General features: G+C 40.8%; 1 long non-coding RNA gene across 1 annotated transcript in view; it reads left to right on the forward strand.

The window, feature by feature from the left end:
- Window positions 1-12,618, forward strand: part of LOC110477926 (uncharacterized) — a 99,382-nt gene extending 86,764 nt beyond the window's left edge. The window contains exon 6 of the long non-coding RNA XR_013339703.1: window positions 12,606-12,618. This is a non-coding gene — a long non-coding RNA (uncharacterized LOC110477926). The remainder of the gene's footprint in view (window positions 1-12,605) is intronic.
- The last annotated feature ends 9,375 nt before the right edge of the window (window positions 12,619-21,993 follow it).

Raw genomic sequence — 21,993 nt, forward strand, 5'->3', positions numbered from 1 at the left:
CTGGGGACAGCATGGAGCCCCAGAACCTGAGCTGTAAGAACAGACTAACTTTTCTGGCACTGCTGTTCCATCAGACTTCAATGGTTTCCCAGGCTTTTCTACATCTAGCTTAAGAGAAATGGACTCTGAGCCAGAAATGGAAGGGGACCCTTGACTTAGTGTCAATAGTTCTTGAAACTGAGAGCCACAGCATTCCTTCTCATTTATACAAGGACCAAGTAAAAAAAAGCTAAGAGAGTTTTATACACGAATAAAGGAAAAGTAAAGCAAGTGAAAATCTCTGTTATATCCAGCATTAGCATACTAAAGTCACCGGCATGAACCCAGCATGTGGAGCTTGCTTGTTCATTAGCTGGATTGTTCTGTTTTGATGGTGCACTGGTTTAGCAGTGATGTAACACCTTCACAGTCAAACACTGTGAGCCGCCTGGTTTGAAAGACTGTAAGCATTTCCTTCAGGTGGCCAGGCAAGCAAAGTGAAATGAAAGCTGCTGGTGGGTGACAGGAATAAAAATACAGGATAAGAGAGTGTGATATTTCTCAGAGCCACACTGGGAACGCTGCAGGAATCCTAAAGAACACATCCAAGCTGAAAGGAGAGAGGAAGAATTTTTGGCGGGAGGTGATGCAAACAATTACTGTGCAAACACTAAGAGAAGACCTGCTTCTTGTTCTCTGGGGTTTTTTTAATGGCTCAGGGAATAGATTTGGCAGTTCTGTTTTCTAGTTTTTAACGCTCTGTCTCTGTAACACCACCAGAAAACTTGATGGAAAATACCACTTAAGAATTGAGCTACTGGTCCCTCATTCAGAAATGTGATGTTTGTCCAGCTGTTCTCTCAATTCATCTTTGCCAGTGAAGTTTAATTTCAACTGCATGTGTGTCTTTATAATTTCTGAAGCAGGAAATATTAATCACCAAATCTGATTGGTCTCATTGCTGCTTACCCCCAGGGCAGCTTGTTTAGCTTATGAAAACCAGTGTCAGTTGACATTGTCATCCACATGGCTTGATAACTAAGAGCTGAAGATTGGCTATTTCCATTTTAACTAGACAATAAATACTGAGAAGCTGATAAACGCTGAGGTAGGGCAGATTTCAGCAGGGAGGTTTTATGAAATGAAGTTTCTCATTGGCCTCATACCCACCTATCACTATTTCCTATCACTGGAAATGGAGCTGCCTATGCTTATCCTTTTAATGTTTTTATTAAGAGATGTCAGCAAAAGATCAGAGAAGACTGTGCAGCCAACTGAAAAAATTAAGAGGGAAAAGGCTTATTGTTATATAAATGTCCTTTCCTCCCACTTTTGCAGAGCTGCTTGCTCTTGATCCTTTCAAAGCAGTCTCCCTTCAAGAAAAGAAGATGCTATTAGCTGGAATCATACAAAGAAGAAATTACAGCAGTTAGTGTTTTATGTTAATATTTTAATCCATTAATGCTATTATTACTTATCTACCACAAACTGAATGCTAGAGGCTTTTCAGATAGCAAACTCCGTGTCCTGGTGTATAGTGTACAGGTGATATATGCAAGAGGATGAGTGAGTTGGCATCTAATTAGGTGCTGGCATGTACCTGAGGAGATGGGCACTGGGCTCCTAGATCTGCAGAACGGGGGTAAGCCAGACTAAACAAGAGTTTTAAAGTTGTTTCACCCTCAGCTTTGAGGTATGAGGCCTGATCTCGGTGCATTACTTTTCCTGCTGGTAAAAGGAAAGCTACTGTGCTTTGTCCCTGTGTGTTTAGATTTCAGAAAGTGTCACAAAACATAACTTACTGTGTAGATAAGGACTACTTAGCATACTGGGACATGCTCTCATTAAAGGCCTTCGTGCACTGCTACAGCATGAGACCTCAATAAATGCATTTCTTTCTCTACCAGAACACCTTTTCATTTTCTGTACTTGGTTCCACAAACGAGGACTGAAATTTCATGTGTATTTTTAATGAGTTTTCTCCATATCCCCTTTTAATTTTTTTATTTTTTTAATTTGAAGGATGAATACTTTAAATTAAACAGAAATGGAAAGTAGACAAGTATAGTAGGGGCAAGGCTTACAATGCTTAGGATAAAGTTTATTGTAATTTCTTCCATTTTTCCCCTTGTGTGCTTCCTTGGAGAGAAGTTTGAATGGAAAATTAGGCAGAGTTGATTCTTAATTTCTCTGGTTACCACTGTAGAGGAAAATTCATTACACCTAATTGGCTAAGTAGGTAATACCTTCTGCTCTCAATAGATAGAATTTTCTAAACTGATGCACTCACCTCCCCTCTAACAAAATCTCTGAAAACTGGAGATATATGGTTGACCTGGTCCAGCAGGTCTTCTCCATTTTGTATGGGAGGACTGAGGTTAAGCTCCTCCACAGGGTTCCTGCGCACACTTTCACGCTTCAGAGAGACCCCCTTCAACAGAAGCAGCAGATTAAAATCAGGGCAGAAAGGGAGAAAGTAGCTGTGCTTCTTCTGAGCCTTCCCACCTGCTCCAGGCATTGCACATGCCAAAACAGAGGTGACACAAGAGCAGCAGGAGTGGACTCCTCTTTGCTTTTTAGGAGGATCAGGGCTGGTCCTGATGATCTGGAAAGAGGTTTTCCAAGTGCGCTGGGGCATCCTGTGGCTTCATAGACAGCAAAATGCTAAATAGGGAGGTCTTCAATTTTGAGTTTCATACAGTCCTTTCTGAAGCTGAATCCCTTGTGCTATAAACTCTGACATAAAAGACCCTGAGACCCAAGGTCCTCTGTAAGGACAACTGTGGGCAGCCGTCTCTCACTCCACTCCCTTGGGATTAGTTGCTGGCATATTGGGGAACACAGGTTGGGTGGCCACTGGCACTGACCACACCACCTCTATACAGATCTAGGAGATACAGATATATAAACATAGAGCCTGTGCTTAAACTGAACAACTCTGAAGTACTTTGGGTATGTGGTGCAATTCAGGGTTTGGTTTAGCTCAAACAAAAAAACAAACAAACATGCTTGGTTTGGAACAACTGCCTATGGCTGAACCACATTATAGTTTTGGCCTAGTATCTCTGACTGCAATCTAATATTCTTTTATACACAGGGTGACACCTGTGTGTACACACAGGCAAATGCAGAGAAGCCTCTGGAGAAGGTGAGCAGTCAAGTGGGGAATTCTGCATATTGGGAGCCCACATAGAGCCCAGTTGATGAATAAATAAAGGCATGCTGGCTTCTGACTGTGCCAATTTCTTAACCTTTGGGATCATTAACAATTTCTCTCTTCCACTGGAAAAAAAAAACAACAAAACAAAAAACAGCAGTTCCTGTATTTTTTTGAGACACAAGCAAAGCATTTGGCACCACAAATAAGCTCATAATTTGTCAGGCAAAATGCCCAGAAAAGTGAAAGCAGATTTCTCCCTCCAAGTTCCTGAATATCTTAGTGATCCTTTACTTGGTTTTCAAGCGCTGTTTCCTTTTTGTTTAATCACAGGTTTGGGTCAAGACACTCTTCAAAATATCATGCCCCTGTCCATGTGCATTTTCATAACCTTTAGTATGTTTAGTATGTTAGGACAGTTTCCTACTTTGCCAGCAAAAACAGACACCACACAGAAATGCCTACACATGTCCAGAGCAGCTGCTGAGTAGCTCTCATTTTTAATTTACCTACCATCCATCCATGTGTTTTTTTCCCTTATGTGCATCCACAGAGTTGACATAACAAGTATTCAAGAAGCTGTATTTGCTGCGAAACTGAGCAAAGGGAATTAGTTACAGTATGTGAACAATAACTTTATAAAGAGCTGTGGCTGATAAAGGCCACAGCTAGGCACAATGTTCAAGCCTCTTGAGAATGAAGTAATGCTGTTTCTTTCCCAAGAGACTTCTAGCCAAGGAGCCCAGTGGATTCTCAAAAGGGCTGAGGAAGCAGGTGGCACCCTGGGATAGGGTCTGCCTGCCTCAGGTTCCTTGTTGGAAATAAGCCTTTGGGTGCTCTCTTGGAACTGATCTGAGAGGATTATTGTGAATCCCCAACCTCTCTGAAGGACCAGCCTTCGCTGTCACACATAACCATCCAGATCAAAATGATACTTCAGCACACTGGCTTTCCAAGGGCTTGCTTACGTTATCTAGGGAGGCGGTTCAGGAAAGACAGTATCAGAGCATGGGGCTTTGCTGCCTTGCTGTGTGGCTGCTGCTGCTTCAGAGAAAAGTGATAGTTGTGTTTGCATCAAGTCACAGTAAGAAATTTCTGGCTGAGTATGGGGATAAAAAGAGAAATGTGAGAGTAGTTCAACAGTGAAGCAAGTGCCCACCAAGGCTGTGCACTTTCTGTTCTGGGACAGCCAAAATTCAACTGGACAGGTCTCAGCAACCTGCTTTAAACTTACCCATGCTTCAGTGGAGTTTGGACTGGAGACCTCCAAGCCCCATACAACCTAAACTGTGCCATGATTCTATAAGAGAGGACAAGATGAGCCTCTCCTTTACACTCCTCTACCCTCCTATATCCTCTCCCCTCCTTCCCTCTCCCTGTGCATCTTTTGGATTAGTGTTTGAATACTTTTCTGCTATAAAGGAAAGTTTTGAAGGTAAGTCATCACATCCACACCTGATTTAGAGGAGAAATACACATCCCAGTGGCAATTTTATACTAAATTTTCAATAATAAATTACTTACTAAAGACCATACAGTACATTGACAGCAGAGTATGACTCTGACCTGGTAGTCTGAGCACTAATAGTTTGTGAATCCTTCTGTTTCTCAGAGGAAAGAAGGACATTTCTCAGGGCAGCCTCTGTGAGGAGCCTGCCACCATGGTGAAATGGCAGTTGTGATTATTCTGTGTAAACCACCTGAAAAGGGGCAAAAAATTAACCTTTAAAGTAACCCCTACTAATCACATTAAAGGGAAAAGAATGGGATAGTTAATTTTGTTTGATAGACATTAGGGAAATAATGGACTCCAGTCTTTTCCATTAATAAAAACTTTATTTAAATTTCCTTACATAAAAGTTTTAATGTTTAATTTACACCTATTTATTGGATTCCAGATGAACTCATCTTTGTTATCAGCTTTTGCATTTGCTTTTGGGATTCTCTTTTCCCTTCCCTTCCCTTCCCTTCCCTTCCCTTCCCTTCCCTTCCCTTCCCTTCCCTTCCCTTCCCTTCCCTTCCCTTCCCTTCCCTTCCCTTCCCTTCCCTTCCCTTCCCTTCCCTTCCCTTCCCTTCCCTTCCCTTCCCTTCCCTTCCCTTCCCTTCCCTTCCCTTCCCTTCCCTTCCCTTCCCTTCCCTTCCCTTCCCTTCCCTTCCCTTCCCTTCCCTTCCCTTCCCTTCCCTTCCCTTCCCTTCCCTTCCCTTCCCTTCCCTTCCCTTCCCTTCCCTTCCCTTCTTTCTTTTTTTCTTTTCTTCCTTTTATTTTTCTTCTTTTTCTCATCTTGCCAGTAACTTCTAGGGAAGTTTTCATGCTGTAGGACATTGCTGCAGTCAGGATAGCTGTAAGAGTGAGATGCTGGCTGAGTTGCGAGCAGACACGGAGATGTTTCCACTTTGTGAGCCCCCCAAGCTGCTTGCACACCCCACTCGATGCTGATCGGTAGCTAGCAGCACATAATTAATTCATTAATTAATTGTGCCATAATGAGATGCATGGATGAGGTGGCTGCTGCAGGGGTGCTTTAGGGAGCAAATACAAAGCCAAGCCCTGCTGCCATGCAGGCACAACCTCCAGAATGGGGCACTCGCCCTGCACCCTTCCCCAAAAAGATTTTCTTGAAATGAAGGATAAGTGCCTCATAATGGGACACTGGGGGTAGAGAGAGGGAGGGTGGAATGGGGATTTTTTTTTTTTTTGATCAGTGTTAATTTTATTGCAGAAGAATTTTTAAGTGTCTTCTTGCCGCTCTGGATTTTCATTTTTCCCCCTTCCTTGAAGATGTGAAATTTTCTGAATTGTGAAAGACACGGGTCCTTACTCAGGTTTTCAGGTCAGCAAGAAATCCATGATCGTCTAAGATGAAATCGCTGTGACTTTTCCCAGGATTAGTTTGTGATATGCCACATTCAGGGAATGCATCGCCTGCACCTTTGAAGCTGAAGGATGAAGTCGAGGGAATAGTTTTGGATTTGCCTGCATGGCAACAGTGGCTTACTCGGCCAAAAGCTTGTCAAAAGGGAAATCACAAATTATTTCTGAAGTTGATTGTATAATTCTGTCAGACAGAAAGGGGAAACTACAGGCCCACTTCTCTTTCACGAGATGTGATTAATTTCCATTGTTTAATCACTGCTGGGATGTGTGTCAGGTGGGGATAGAATGGGACAGGTAGGAGAGAGGACTCAGTAACGGGCAGCCATTTATGATTATCTCTAATCATAAATTTTCCTCACTGGAAGTCACTAAAAGGTCTTGGCTACAGGATAATGTTCATACACCTATTTTCTCCTGCTGTAAACAACAAAACATTTTATGTACAGGGTACAGAATATGGATTGTCATGTCAGGACTCCAGATTACTTCACTCCTTACGGTAAAGTGCTGCAAGTCTGGATTTGAGAGGTAGCTCGTATTGTGCTGCAGGGTCTTGACACAGCAAACAAATCTCTGTAAAAATGGAGACACCTTCCCTGTGACAGGAGTGCCATTGCCTGCACAGCCTGCAAAGCCTGTGTAATCGGTCATGGGGATAAAGGACAGAAATATTTCTAGATGCAGCACTTTCCTGCTGATTTCAGGATTGTCCTACAAAGTAATATGACCAGCCTCACCAATTCAGCCCTTGCATAGTTCCCTTCTTCTTGAGAACTTGCCTTTCTTCAAAAAAGAACAATATCTGTCAAGGACAACTAATCCCTATTGCTTGCTCTCAGGGGGTCCTTTCATGTGGCAAGAAAAGACCACAGCTTAGCTGGGTGAAGTGGACTGATGTTCTAATTTTGTTCTTCTGCTTTCCATTTGCTTTACAATCTATTTAGGATTAGAAAAGTACTTAGGAGATGTAATTCTCCTGAAATGGAGTTTCTATCAAAAAACCCCCAAAAATGTCATGACAAGGAACAATCTTAAAAAGTTTGAAACTTCTTGTTTCAGCAGTCTTTAATGGAATACTACGTAAAAAATAGCCCATGAAATTGCTTTGTTTTGACATTTACCAAATGAAACTTTTGGACCTTTTTTGTCAAAATAGCATTTTTTCATTTCAAAAGTAACCTAAATGAGAAGGAAACAAAGTTTAACAAGGGAACTAAATACCTGGAGATTGAAGCATTTTGGGTTGAATATTTTGATCTGAATTACCTCATCAGGAAACTCAAAATAATTTACTGTAATCAGAATGGTATTTTTCTGATTTGTCAATAGAACAAAAATAATAAAACCATCTCTTATACACCTCAACTTTAACCTGAGGATGAAAGAAACATTTTTTGTTTTGCAGCAGCAGCAGAACATGTCAACATAGTAAAAGAGCTACCTAAGATGCTTCTAATTTCTTTGGTGAGTGGGTGCAGGTCAGTTGAAAAAACACAAGGACAGCTTACTCAGCCCCATAGCTTTTGTTGACATGAGAACTATACCTGCAGATTGTAAATGGAACATTAAAAAAAGATAGTCTACAACTAAATTTCTGAAACAAGAGGCACTACCTATGGCCACCAAATCTTTTTAGCTCTTGTCTTCTTCCAGCGAAACACAGCCCTAAGAACTTTATTTTTGTTGCTGAAGGCCTGCGTTACTGACCTGGTCGCCTCAGCTTCCTTGGGGCTCTTACCACATGCTCCTCACTGCTGTGGCTGCTGCCCATGTGCAACGAGCCTGGGGGCTAAAAATACCCATTACTAATGCTACAGCATAGCAGCAACATTTTTTTCTCTGTATGAAATCCCTCCATGTGGATTGTGTTACCATCCCACCTCAGCTAGCACATGCCGTCTGGGATTAACTGGCCCATGAAACTCAGTCCTGGCAAGAACCAGTGCAAACCCTATTCTACCCACACTCCAGAGCTGCCCTTGAGGGCATTTGGAAGGCTCAGAAGTGCTCCTCTCAAGTGCTTCTTCTGGAGGTTTGTTCCACACAGTGGTCACCATCTATTTTACTTCCCCTCTTCAGGTATAGTCCAGACTTGGCAAGAGGGGACCATCAGTGTCCCTCTCCTCAGTCCTCATAGCCACTTTCCCTGCAGGCTCCCTGATATTTGAGCTCTGTTGTAGTTCCCCTGCTTAGTGCTGTCACACAAACTTTCGCATGAGGACTTTTCTCCTTCTTTCTTTGGAAGCCTTTCACATCTTTGGAGGAATGGGATGGGGACTTGGTGAGGCAGAAGTGTGGAGATAGAGCAGGGGACGTGTAGGAAACTTAACTCTGTGTAGGTTATCCCATCCAGACACTTTGTCACTCCAGACACTTTGTCACTCCTTACCCTGTAAATCTAGAGTCTTACTAGCATGAGTAGAGGTTCCTTTTATATCTCTGCATGAGGTTAAAATTTGTGATGTCCTTGCCATTGTGTGTGCATGTGTATAAATATGTATAAAAGTAGCCATATAGATGCTTATAAACTAATGAAGTTCAGCAACTCTGTAAAATTAGGAACATACATGTCTCTGTAGTAGCTTGGAAAAAAAAAATGATGCAGGTCTTAGCCCTTTCAGGCGATCCTTTCTTGTTGCAACAATTTCTGTGAACAGGGTGGACGGAGGGACTGGGTGACAAGAAGTTCATGATGAGGTATGGGGCCCTTCATTCTCAGCTCTCTGGTTGAGGTGTGACTCCCTCCAGCAGCATCTGCAGCTTTATTCCATCAATAACAGTTTTTTATTTGTGTTATTTCTTCTGGACAGAGACCTCTCACAAACTGTCAGACCCTTTGTTCTGAGCTGAAGTCCCCTTTAGAAAAAATTTTGTGAACAGAGTATAGGAAAGATGATATTTCTTTCTTTTTTGTAGTTAAGGGCCAAGGTAACCTGGCACCAAGGGCACAGCTTCACTTTCCCTTCCCTGTTCAGTGAGGGCTTTGGGATCCTGGATATATTTGCAGTATGTTTCATGGACACTATCACTGGGTGTATAAAAGAGCAGTTTATTACAGCAAAAGCTCTGCTTATAGCATGGTGCCCGCAGTGAGCTCACAAGGATAGCTGGATTATTAAGGGATGTAAAAAAAGCCTTTTAGAAGTGTCACTCCTACACAGTAGGGTACAGCAGGAGGTGCACAGCAGCGGTCTGTGTGTCTCTCACAGCAGGGACTGTTGGCACAATGGCTTCTGTTTTTGCTGCCTGTTCAGTATTATTTGTTTTATGTTGATACTGTCAATGCACTTAAAGAGATTATATATTTTTCCCATGGCATAAACAAAATGACTTGCATTTTGCAAGGAGAGTAATGGTAATGAGAACTCAGGCTTCAAGGGGAAATGATAGTAAGGTTGACAGCAAGGAGAAATAAATCTTGTACATTCAACTTAGTCTGAGCTGACTGTCATTTCCTTAAATAAATTAATAAAGTCAAGTCCCCCTGTTCTTACCTTATGAGGACGGGGAGAAGAGGGAATGAGCTGTGACCTTGTGGCAGGCAGTGTTTTTAGTAGGTGATCTCGTACCATTAGCTCGAACCAAGCTTCAAGGAAGACATGAATTTGGTGGTCCTCAGGCCGATGTCAAACCTTTGCCCTCCCCCTCCCATCTACTACTCTGCAGCAGTCCAGAGCTAGACATGATTACAGAGGATGATGTAAGGACTCTTCTGAAGCCAGCTGGGCTTAACAGGTCACTTCAGAAACATCTCCAGCCCTTCTCCCCTACCCACTGCCACCCCTCCCATTCCTTGCTGAGGTGTGTAGCCATGAGCAAGACTGAAATGGGGAGGGGGAGTCATGCTATTAATAACTCTGAATCACTGCTCCCTGGAAGATGCTGAGCATTTGTTTATCCTTTGTTCCCAGGGGACAACATACTGTATGTTACAGCCATTTGTTGGTTTGGTTTTCTTCCCCACCCAAATGCAGAACAGTGGCAGCTGAGCCGCTGCATGAGAATAGCATTAAAATATGTAGTGCAACATAAATAAACAGAAATAGACAGCCAGGAAGCTGTGGTAATCACTGCTTTGATGTAGCATGAATTATGATGTGTGTATATATGTGAGCGAGTGCGCGGGGGCGGGGTTTCAGGGTTTCATGTTTCTGGCTGTGCTTGTTTTGACTCAGCTGCGGTTGCTCTGGGAAGAGAGCGAAGCCAGCCTGTCCTTTACCTATCTCCACCTTCGCACTGACAGCTGTGCATGTCCCTTGGCTCAGAGGAAAGGGATCCCATCCTCCACTGCCTGTTCCCTTGGCGTCCCTGCCTCCTCCTCCTCCCTGTCCCCTTTGCCCCAGTAGCAGGGCAGAAGGGGCAATCCTGGCTGTCTCCCAGGTCCGGGTCACTCTTCCTGCAACCTAGAGAGGCTCCTCTTACATCCTGGGCTTCAACATCACCTTCCAGGAGTAGCTGAGTTATGTTTCTACGGTCTACGTGAGGCTGTTTTTTTTTTTTTTTTGTGTTTATTTATTTATTTATTTATTTATTTTTACTGATTTCCTGCTGCCGCTGGGATAGTGAAAAAGGCAATGGTTGTGTTAGCACAGACAGATGAAGTTATTAACAACTCGGTGTCATGCTTCCCTCAAGATACCGAAATTAAAAAGGTGGCTGTTGCAGCCTAGTGCTTGAGACAAGTAAGATACACACAGTAGCTGAAAAGAGAGGAAAGCCAGCAGAAAAAAAAAAAAAAAAAAAAAAAAAAAGGTAGCGCGGGTGTTTCCTTTTTGATTATCTCCTATCAGCTTCCCAGGGACTCCTTTAGCTGGCACAGCAAGCTGCTTATTTCGAATTATCTCCCACCCATCCCTGCTATAGCAGCAAGACAGCTTATTAAAACAGCCTAGCTTTCTCTTTGTGCTTTTTGCATTAATTTTTTACCCGGAGCCAATAGCCTCCCTCTGAAAAACTTGTTTGGTCTGAATAGCCACAAATGAGTCTAACAGTGCTTAAGTGCTGCTCGGGTTCAATGAATTCTCTGACCTTATGATAATTTCGGTGGCGCAGGGCACCAATAAATGCCAAAAGCTGTCCGCCAGTCGGTAAGCAGGGATGGGGAGGAGATAATTCGAAATAAGCAATTCCTGTGCTAGCTAAAGGAGTCCCTGAGGAATAAAGATGCACCTTGGTAGAGCTGAGTTAATGCTGTAACTAATCTCTCCCTGACTCAGCAAGGAACTGAGGGATGTGCTTAACTTTATTCACAAACTCTAAGAAGTTGGTGAAACAGATGAGGTCTTGTTGCTGTGTGGCATAGCTGCACACTAATAGATACATTAAAAAATGCTGTCACAGCGCACCTATATTGCCACACATGGTAATTAGTCAAATTGCAAGACAATTATCATTCCAATGCTGAGATTGCTGACTTGCACTTGCTTCACAAATGCTGGAAACACCTTCCTCATTCAGAACTAGCAGGCCTAATTCTGTGTTATGTTGTAGCTCCGTTGCCCTCCAGCAACACAAAAGGCCTGAAGAGGCTAGAAATAGCCTCTGGAGAGCAATCTCTGACATAAGATGTTCATTCCAGCCCATCTGTTGGCATGCAACAGCTCCCCAACGCTAGCTCACTCCAACTGTCTCACCAACCTCTGCCTGGGGCCCTTGTTGGGAAGGGGCCATGTGTTTGACACATACAAACAGAGAGCACTGCCTAGCAGTAGCTCAAAAGCAGCTTATGGTCCTAGGGGCTAAATTAAACTCAGTTCAGGAGACAGTAATAATTCATGAAGCGCCCCTTCCCTCACTCCTATCCACCAAATAGCATCTCCTCCTCTTCTGTTCACTAGTTATCCCCCAGGAGATCCTTGCTAGCCCTCGCTCCTGCGGAGGGGTTGAGTGCAGGACTAGGCAAGGAGCCAGTGATGGTGTATTTTGGAAATGGTGGTAAGCAGGAGAGGGAAGGGAAAAGCAGGCTGTGTCTTCTTCATTTCAGTGAGCATCTCCATGCACAGAGTGGCAGAATGAGCCCTAGGAAGCCCATGGTGAGCCAGCCCCTGTTTCTGGAGCTAGCACAGAAAAGTGGAATGTCTCTGCCTTCATTCCAGTGTGCCAGCTCACAATGAATGGGCAGAGGGTTTTGGGTAAGAGATGGGACTCCTTGTGTTTTAGAGTCACTAACCACTCCCTGCCTTTTGCTCAGGACAGAAATGCTCTCCTATCTGGTCTTTCAGGCAGCCTGTGACTCTGTCCTCCAGTGGGGATGGAGCTGTTGGTTCTTTCCCACCATGGGACAGTGATGGCCCTGGGTTTTCCATCACTGTCATTGTCACTGAAGTGCAGAGCAGAAGGTTGCCCCACTGTCCACCTGCCAGGCACCAGTAGTTCAGACACTGGGTGCCCACTTCTCCTTCTTCATTTGGATGTTGCTCTCAGCATAAATTCTACTTTTGTTATGCACAACATTTTCAAAACAAGAATTGTATAAACATGAGAAATAGCCACTGCCCCTGACTTTAGATTGCGTTTCACTCGTTATAAAGATTGGACTTGATAAACTAACAGTACAAAATAGCTTCTCCTAAGTCATATCTCTTTTTATATTAGCTTTACAGGCTCAAGCCACCCAAGAAGAACATGAGGGTTTTTAATGCACTTTCTTGATCTGAGGAAAAGATGAACATAACGGGATTTTGTAGTGCAAGAGTTGTTTGACATTGCAAGCCTGATATAATAAATTATTCTGCTCATTTCTGTAAGTATGTAAAGCATATGTAAACCAGCCCAAATGTCAGTATATTCAGACTTTTTAGAGTTGTAAATTTCTTTTGCATTGCAGAAGAAAAATACATTATATTAAATGAAAAATTATTGACACTCCTGTTCTCACTAGCTGAAATTAATGAAAGCTTTATCATTGTCTTAAATGAAGTGAGAATCACACCATTGCAGTCTGTTCAGTGTCATAAAGTTTTCAAGCTGCCAGTTTCCTTTTGGTGTGTTAATGGCTTTTTTTTATGATATTTGATGCAGATGAATTTGTATAGTTATTTATTCTATTTTGCAATTAATTGCAGTCATTGAAATATGTTTTATCTTACACTGGGGTTTTATTTTATATGGTGAGGCCATAATACTTCCATTTTTTGTCGTATTTGAGAGCTTTATATTTGCCCAAAAGATGTAAGTATGGCAGTTAATGACTGGATGCAAATTCAGTGTTCTGCTTTCAGATGGTTTATTACATTCAGTCAGTGTCTTTACTGAGTAGAGGTTTACACTTTAAGGCTTTTTATTTTTAAATTTTAATCTTCTGACATATTATTACTAGGATTTCAGATAAATCCAGTATTTTTACACTCCACATTTTTTGTTCTTATTTACTGTGGTTTTTTCATTTTCAAGGAATAACAAGAATTAAATGTGTGTATAAAACAACAATACATCATAAAACACATCGCATTTGCTTGAAGATACTGCTAGCATGAAAATATTAGTAGTTATAAATCCATTTCCAAGAAAATTTACTATACTTCTCTGATTCAACCAGCTGTTCATTAAATGGAAAGATACTTTTTCTAAATTGTCTAAATTTTAAGGTCATGTATCTCCTTGTAATGGTTCTGTCTTTGAAGGAGCATTCTTCCAGTTGTTAATCTAGCTCTCAAAATAAAGTCTTTTCTACTGTTTATGTGCATACAGATGAAATTTGTATTCACAGACAGAGCTAAACCAAGGCTTATATTCTTTTCTCCCTGAAGATCTACTTTCCCACCTTTTAGATGCTTCTGCTTTAGAGATGTGGAAGTGCATGTGAATGACAGCAATTGAAAAAGCAGCCAAAACTGCAGATTTCTGGTATTTCTCTGTCCTTCACACAGCTCTCATTGGGCTCCTGAACTTGACAGAAGTTTGGCCATTCGTACTGTGAATACCTAAACCTAGGTAAGCTAGAAAGCATAAAAAATAAGATGTGCTACCCCTTGAATAACTGTTTATAATATATGGAGGGGAATAGAGCATTACATTGTGGGGGATCTTTACTAGAGTTCCCAAGGGGATTAAGTGACTGATCTTAGAATTATGGCAATACCACTGGCATTGCTATCCTGCTCAAAGGCTCCACTGGGCAAAGAGCTGGACCTCTATCTAATCAAAGGCAGCCCACCTGGTAAAACTGAAAGCACTTACGCTGATGCAGGTGACAGAAATGCAAAAAACACTCCTAGTTCTGACTGTCAATAGCCTCTCTACAATCATGCTAGTGTCTGGGTTTTATTTCCTTAAACAATGTGGGAGTTTTGGTGGTATTTTTTATAATAAATATTGAGTGACAACTTACCCCCAAAAGTAAGATTAGAATTTATTCAGGAATGCTCTTCTATTTAGTAGTTTTTAAATGAACACATAAATTAATAGACAAGGTTGTTAACAACTCTGAAATAAAATTAATTTGTTGATGTAAATTGTTACTCAGCAGGAATTTCATGTCTGCAAAATAGCTGCAGTTTTAGTTGCTGAAAGTCACAGTGCCTTAAATAAGTAATTTCCTTAAGTTCCATGAAATAGCTTATAGATTTTTTTATTTAATGTTAATATTTTATATAATTTTAACAACAACATAATTTATGTATATTAAAATATATATTTATTAAATTTTATATAATTTCATATTTTTATACTGTTTATATTATTATAATTATTTAAATAATTATTTTAATTGCTCTTCTTTCATAAAACAACTTCTTCTAGACACCAGGCTCCTGGGAAAATTGAAAGAAAAACAGAAAAAAGAAATCACTCTAAAGCACCCACTCATCAGCCCTGTATCATAAGGTTAAAATTCAGAGATGATAATAAACTTTGCTAAAAAATTAAAGCATGTTTAGCCATGTGGCAACAACTGATATTTGAACATTGTAGCAAATATATGATCCCTGAGTTATAGAAATTAAAGGTCAATAATTCAAATACCACTTATTTTATTTGACTCACATAATTAGTGGCCATTACTACCTATTTAAACTGATAGGTAAATGTTTATTTACTATTGCATCAAGTCCCTAGAGGAGCACAGTCTCAACACACTGATGTATCTAGCAGCAGAAAATGCCCACACTGAAATCAGAGGTGTCATTGCAGCAAGGGCAGAGACACTGCTGCCCTTGGGGTGCCACTAGAAGGATGCTCTGCATGTGGTTCTTAGTACATAGCACCTACCTCTGCATGCACTTGCCATTTCCAGGCAGATCGGTCCAATTTATCCCGAACTCCCAGAACCACGTTGCGCTGCTGCCACTGCCCAAACTGATTTCCTCAATTCTAGTGCAAGGATGTCTGTGCTGGCTGGCATCATGACTCTTGGCTCCATGAACACGCCCATAGAAACAAAAATGCACCAAGCCTCCCTTTTTAAAATGCTTGCACAAGATTTGCAAGATTTGTGCTGTGGAGACCACTGATGAAAGATGCTTTCTGTCAATGGACAGACAAACCATGGAAGCATGGATCCAAGTACAGGAACTGCAGTCCCAGCTGGCTCTGGGGAATGCAGTGACTTCCCTGCTGTCCATACTAGTTTGTTCAGTGGCTTACCCACTAACAATGTGATTGTGCAGATCCTTGTTTGTGAAGACAGTTCAGTAGCCTCAAGTGAGACTGTTTGCAGAAAGGGTGGGATTTTCCTGATACACACAGCTGAACTTTAGGAATTGAATGGGATCCAAAGTCACATGAGATAGATCCAGTCATATGTCCAGTGGATGAGCTGGTGTGAAGTCAACTGCTGCTCCTGGCTGGTGGGAAATTTCTATGAGGATGGAAGGACAAGGCATAGCAATTACTTGTTCTTTTTAAACATGATTATTTATAATTAATGATTTTTATTTTATTACCAGGAGAATGTAAGGTAAAAGAAATTATTCGTAAGGCTCATCTTCCCTTATCTCTGCAATTCTTTCTTGGGCTCACTGGTGGTATAATTTATGCTTGTTTCTCCATTTACTGCAATTGCCCTTTATCAGAATTCAGGCTATGCTTTGCCAGCTGATTCTGATAGCTGGAAGTAATGCAAAGAGGATGTTTTTAAAGTAGATTATTACAGGGAAAAGAATGATTTTCTATCACCATGATGATGTTTGCAAAGGAGATCTAAATTTTCTTTCAAACGATACTCCAACTGCTTAATCCTCTCACCTCTATGAATATTTATACATACAAGATTCCGAGTTACCTTTCCTGTCACCCCAAAACCAAACATATTGATAAGGCAATATGTAATGAAAAAGAGTTTTGACTTGAGAATTTTTCTCATTGGTAGAGAAGAAGATTTGAAAATAACTTAAATTATAAGCTGAATAAACATAGCTTAATAAGCTTCAATGTCAGGGTCATATCTGTGCCTGATGCTAAGAGGGATAGTATTTGAGGGTGACAGATGAACATTCTGTTTTCTTCTGGTCATAAAAATCTATGAGATCATATCTCTTAGCTCTGGAAAAGTGCAACACTTTTCTCTGAACCAGCCAGAGCTACAGAAAGGCATGTCAGACCTGGTCCTTTAAGGGCACCTTGAAAGGCCTGAAGGAGCTGTGGTAACACCATGGTGATTAAGTCAATGGGAATACTGCTAATGTGATAGTTACAGAGTTCAAAGTGGCCCTTCAATGCAGCACAATGAGAAGCAGTCTTAAGTATTTTGGGAAAACTTCCTTCCCCAGCTGCTGCTGTCAGGGGTCCTGTGTGTTGGGAACTGATCTGGCTATGAAGGTTCAAGATGAGCAGCTGCCCTTGAGCATGCTTGCATTTACTTGCGTTTGAATTTGGTGCTCTGAGAAATATGGAGATGCATCCAAAGCTCAGCCTCCCAGCCCTGGATGAAGAGGGAAGTCAGCATGGTGCAAATGGATATTGCCAGCCACGTGCTGGGGAGGAGAGGCTGTGTGACTTCTGTCCCAGGTTCTGCACTAAGTGCAAGGACCTCCAGACAGAAGCAGTGCTGGCCACCTCATTCCTCCTGCCAGGGCACCAATTTGCAAACATTATCCCTAAGCAACAGGAGATGAGCTAAGCCAGATGAAATTTGGCCAGTTCAGGTGATAAAGCACTTTGCTGCTGCAGAGATCATTATGAACCTCACAGCCCTTTCTGGACCTAGGAGATAAACAAGGGAATTCATTAAATGCATTGGCTTATTAAGAGTGACTGACTTGCCTTCAAGATTCAGTCTACTTCATTTGTTGCTCATCATAGATAATTGTAGATGATTAAGGATATGAGTGCTATCAATTTTCCACATATTAGGTAATCACCACTGTCCTTGTGTCTTGTCCTAATGATTTAGATTTGAAAGTTCTGATTTACAGTGACATACAATATTTTAACCTTTTTAATTTTTTTTTTTTTACTTTTTTTTGCAACTGCCTTGTCAAAGATACAGGAAAGCAATTTTTATTTCCAAGAAAAATTCCAACACAGTAAATTTCAAATTTGAGCCCACTTCCAGTAGTAGAAATGTCCCCGGAGTTGGAGGTACAAATCCAAGAGTCAATAAATAGCTAGTTGTTGGAACAAGTAACTCAAAACCCCAAAAGCAGGGAAAAAAGTTTCTCAGATCAGTGAATGGGTGCTGTGTCAACCTTTAAGTATTTACATCATCTGAACAGTACCAAAAATATGAAAAAGTTAATGATGATCATGTTAAAGCTATGAAAATGGAGAATAACTTGAAAGTGAAGAGAAATAGAAGAATAGAGGAAAATAATCAAATGCTTAAAAGGCAGCATGTTAAAACAACAGAATAGAGAAGGCTGTTAGAAGTAAAATACTCATCTGTTTAAATGTGGAAATCCTGTCCAAAAGAGGAAAATAAAAGACAAGTTAAATTCATCCTGTTGAACACAGAACTCTAATGAGGCAAGCCAAAAAAAGATTTTGAAGAGCAACTTCCTACAGGCATAAAAGTGACTAATAAGAAGTTTCTCAGAAACAGGAAGCCTTTTGGAAAGTCAATGGACTGAGAGATGATTAAGGTGCAAATAGGATACTCCAGGAAGCAGTGCTGTGGTGAGAAAGCTAAATGAATTATTTGCATCAATGTTCTCTTCAGAAGAGGTCATGAAGGTTTCCACACCTGAGCCATTCTTTACAGGTACAAGCCTGAAGAGCACTCAGAAATCGAACTGTCAACAGAGGAGATTTTCAGAGCAATTCAATAAAATGAGCAGTAGCAAATCTCAAGGACCAGGTAGCATTAAACCAAGCATTCTAAAGAAGCTAAAATATGAGACTGCTAAACTACTAATTTCTGAAATCACTCTTGAAAGTGGAGAAATGGCAAGTCGCAAATATGATGCTATTAAAAAGGAAAAAAAAGTTTAAGGAGCAGAACAGAAAAACTACTGACCGGTAAAATTGATTTCTGTAACAGACAAATTGGTAGTGATCATAGAAAATAGAATTGGTAAACACATCATTTTTTAGAGCGCAAACATGCTTCACAAATCCATTATCATCCTTTGGGGGAGTTAATGAGAATCAGACTAAGGGCATGCTGCCTGATATACAGTGGACCTGGGTTTCCACATAGTGATTCACATTACCAAAGGTCCTTAAAGGAATTAAACAGTCATGGGATAAAAAGGAGGTCCCATCACATGGTTTAATACATGACTAAAAGAAAAGTAACAAAGATTAAGGATAAACTGACATGCTTACAAAGAGGAGAAATGGGGCTGGATTGAATCCCACAGGGCCCCTGCTGGGACCCATGCTTTTCTGAATTAATTTTGATACAGGAATGGGGATGAAGCCAGCCTATGTTCCAACTTTCTAGCTTTCAACTAGAAAAAGTTCTCTGATCAGGAATACAGTTTAATTTGAGTACAGACTGAACAGGTTGGTGCATAGGCCTTTATGACAAGGAGACCATTGCCAGGCTTGTGTTGAGATTTTGTGTGTTTGTGAGCAGGCTTCAAGAGAAAGGAAGAAACTCTTTCTTAGGTTAGAAACTGCAGTAATAGCAGGCATCAGGCATATATTGTGCATGCCTCAGACTTGACAGAGCTGTCAGATATTCCTCTTGTGTATGTCAGGCAATTTTAATGATAATATTGACCCTCCACCAGCAAAGATACTTGTTGACTGAGGATGGGAGAAAAGAAATGATTTACCAATCTATAGACCAAGATGTCAGAAATATGATACTACAAGAAGAAAATTTTTATAATTGAAACATCAGATTTTCACAAATTGTTACACTTAAGCATTTTTATTACTCTCTTCTCTGAGTCGAAGCTCTCTGTATGTTAAATTTGGCTATCTGAGAAATTCAGGTATTTTTTTTACTGCAGGTATATGAAGATAATTAATTGTCAAAAGCTAAGTGTCACAAATTTTCTCTGCTTTCATTTAGTGAGGCTTTTCAGGCACTCTGAGTCCTTAACCCATGAGAACCTTAGGGCAAAAACAATCTTCGTATTGGCAGGTACACATCTGTGTTCTTTTTTTGGTATTAAATAACTCCAACATTTCTCCTTTAGAGATGTGATGGTCCCGTTAAATGAGATGCTGTTTCAAAACTTATCTTTCAAATAAACTGCACTATAACTGTTGCATACAATGACTGTAACTCTGAACTATGAATCTATTCACAAAGTGCATTGATGATATTTAGGGTTGTATTTCTATGCCTTTTGCTTGTATAACAGCTGTTGTGGGGCTTGGTAGTTAGTGTGGTTGTGTAATTTTTAATTCCAAGTAGCATAACAGCCTAACAGCAAGTCTCTTGTATGAGAAATGTCTATATCTCACTTTCAGTGGAGTCATGAGTAAAGAACAGGTAAATAAACATTTGTATGGTTTGGTATAGCTTGCATATATATACACTCCCATATCTTCATATGTACTGCACATCTTGGGCAGCAGGGCAGGCTGTAGGGTATATGGCAGGTGTGTGGCAGGTACTGCATATATGTGTTGTGTTGCAAAACTCCCATATGGGAAAATAATATTTTACAGACATGAAATTAGTGAAACTCCAAAGAAACCACAGCACAGTGCTGTCAAAATAGCTGTAAAAACCTACTTTCCCACTCTTACTGTGACAGTGAAGTTAGTGGAATTGAGGAATTGAATTAGATTGTCTGCTTGTGCTGTTTGGCACTGCCTCGTGTTTTGTGGAATAACAGGCCCTGCCATCAAATTGCTCCAAGCTCTGGTTAGAACAAATCAGTTCACATCAATTCACATGAACAGTGCAATGACAGGTTACACCATTGAAATGTGGATTTAATGTGCAAGGCAATGCCAATCTGTTCTGACAGTGGTATATAGTGATGTTGAGCAGCTGTCAACAAAGACACAAGTGCATGGAGACAGAAAGCCCTGAACATCCAACAGATTCTGCTTTTACTTATCCTCCTTTTTTACTGTATCAGTAAAATTGCTTGCATTTGCAAGGATACCAGGAAAAAATTAGGTCAAATAGCAAAATATTGTCCCTGAAGTACTTCCATTGAAATGGGTAGAATGATACCCACTTCTTTCTTTCAGGGATAAATTCAGCCCATTATTATTTCTGATGCATTTTGCATAAAATGAATTAATCAGTTGACAGGTTTAGAGTAGGAAGAGATTAAAAAAAAACCCAAACTATATCTGTTTCATGATGTTCCCAAATTTGCTTTAGGCTGAAAGAAACTTCTGTGAAGTCTCTTTCTATCTTTTCCTTGTTTGTATAGTCTTCCATAGACACTTGCTATCAATTGCTGTTCATATCATGAGGCTGGAAGAGCTGAATTTTGGGTTGAGCTGTTAAGTGCATTGCTATATATATGGTGAAAGGCCAACACTTTCCCCTCACATACAATTTCTGCATCAAGACTAGGATACCAGAATCATATAACTTCAATTCTGCTTATCTTTTTGAGAGATTAGGGCACTAGAAAATGACTAAAGCAAACAGCTGCCTGAACTGATACCACACAGTTGATTTTTTTCACCATTCTTTTTCTCTTAGTATATTTATTAATTTCTGTCTCAGCAAGACTACAAATGAAGCTCATCTGGCCAGTGGAAAGTGACAATAAGCACTGAGTTTTTATCTAGAGAATAGAACATTTCTTCTGCTTGGACAATGCTCTTACCATTTGTGGGATGAGGTGAACAGATAATAAGTACAAATCTTTGTTAATGTAACCATAAAGTTTTACAGCTAAAATTGAAAAGGTCAAGTAGTGCAAAAATCAAGGTTTCTCTAGCAATCTTTAACTTGGCTTCATTCTACAGCTGGAGTATTTTCTTTTCTATTTTACGTTGTTAAATGTGTCATGTCTTTGATGCTGAATGTGTATGATAAGTATACAAGGCATGAATTGTGGTAGAAGTAACTGTTGCCATGGGAACTTTAACTTTTGCATATGCCAAGTTTGAATCTGTAATAGTGAAATCATAAGACTCCGATGAATGGGGGTGTGGCACATCCCTCTCACCTACCCCTTGGAAGCAATCCCTTCCTATGTACCTCCTTACCAGCTCCATGCTCCCACATCTGATCTGCAGCAGGTCCCTGCGCTGGGGGGGGGGGGGGGGGGGGGGGAACATTGGACTGTTCTTCTGCCTCTCTTTTTCAGAGAGTCTACTGAATTTCTTCCTGATACTGTCCACTTACAGACGAGCCTCTAGAAGCTTGCATACAGGATCAGATCTGACCTGTGTTGCTTTGTTCAGTGAGTTCATTAGCATGTGTTTAGCAACACTTACCAGTTCTCTGCCAATTCCAGATGCATTTTCCCTTAGCCTCTCACAGCTACAGAGTTACGGACCTATTTTATGCTGTGAAGAGCAAGAGTATGACAACTTCTACTGGACCCAGCCAGAATCTGGAACCCTACTCCAGGGGCTTGAACAAAGTTATTTGTTCCCTAATCATTTATGCCATCAGTTTCCTAGAGAAATACATGACACAGAAACATTCTTCCTTTAGATCCTTTCCCTA

The sequence above is a fragment of the Lonchura striata genome, chromosome 3, assembly GCF_046129695.1.
Source record: "Lonchura striata isolate bLonStr1 chromosome 3, bLonStr1.mat, whole genome shotgun sequence".
In the NCBI taxonomy this organism is placed as follows: Eukaryota; Metazoa; Chordata; class Aves; order Passeriformes; family Estrildidae; genus Lonchura; species Lonchura striata.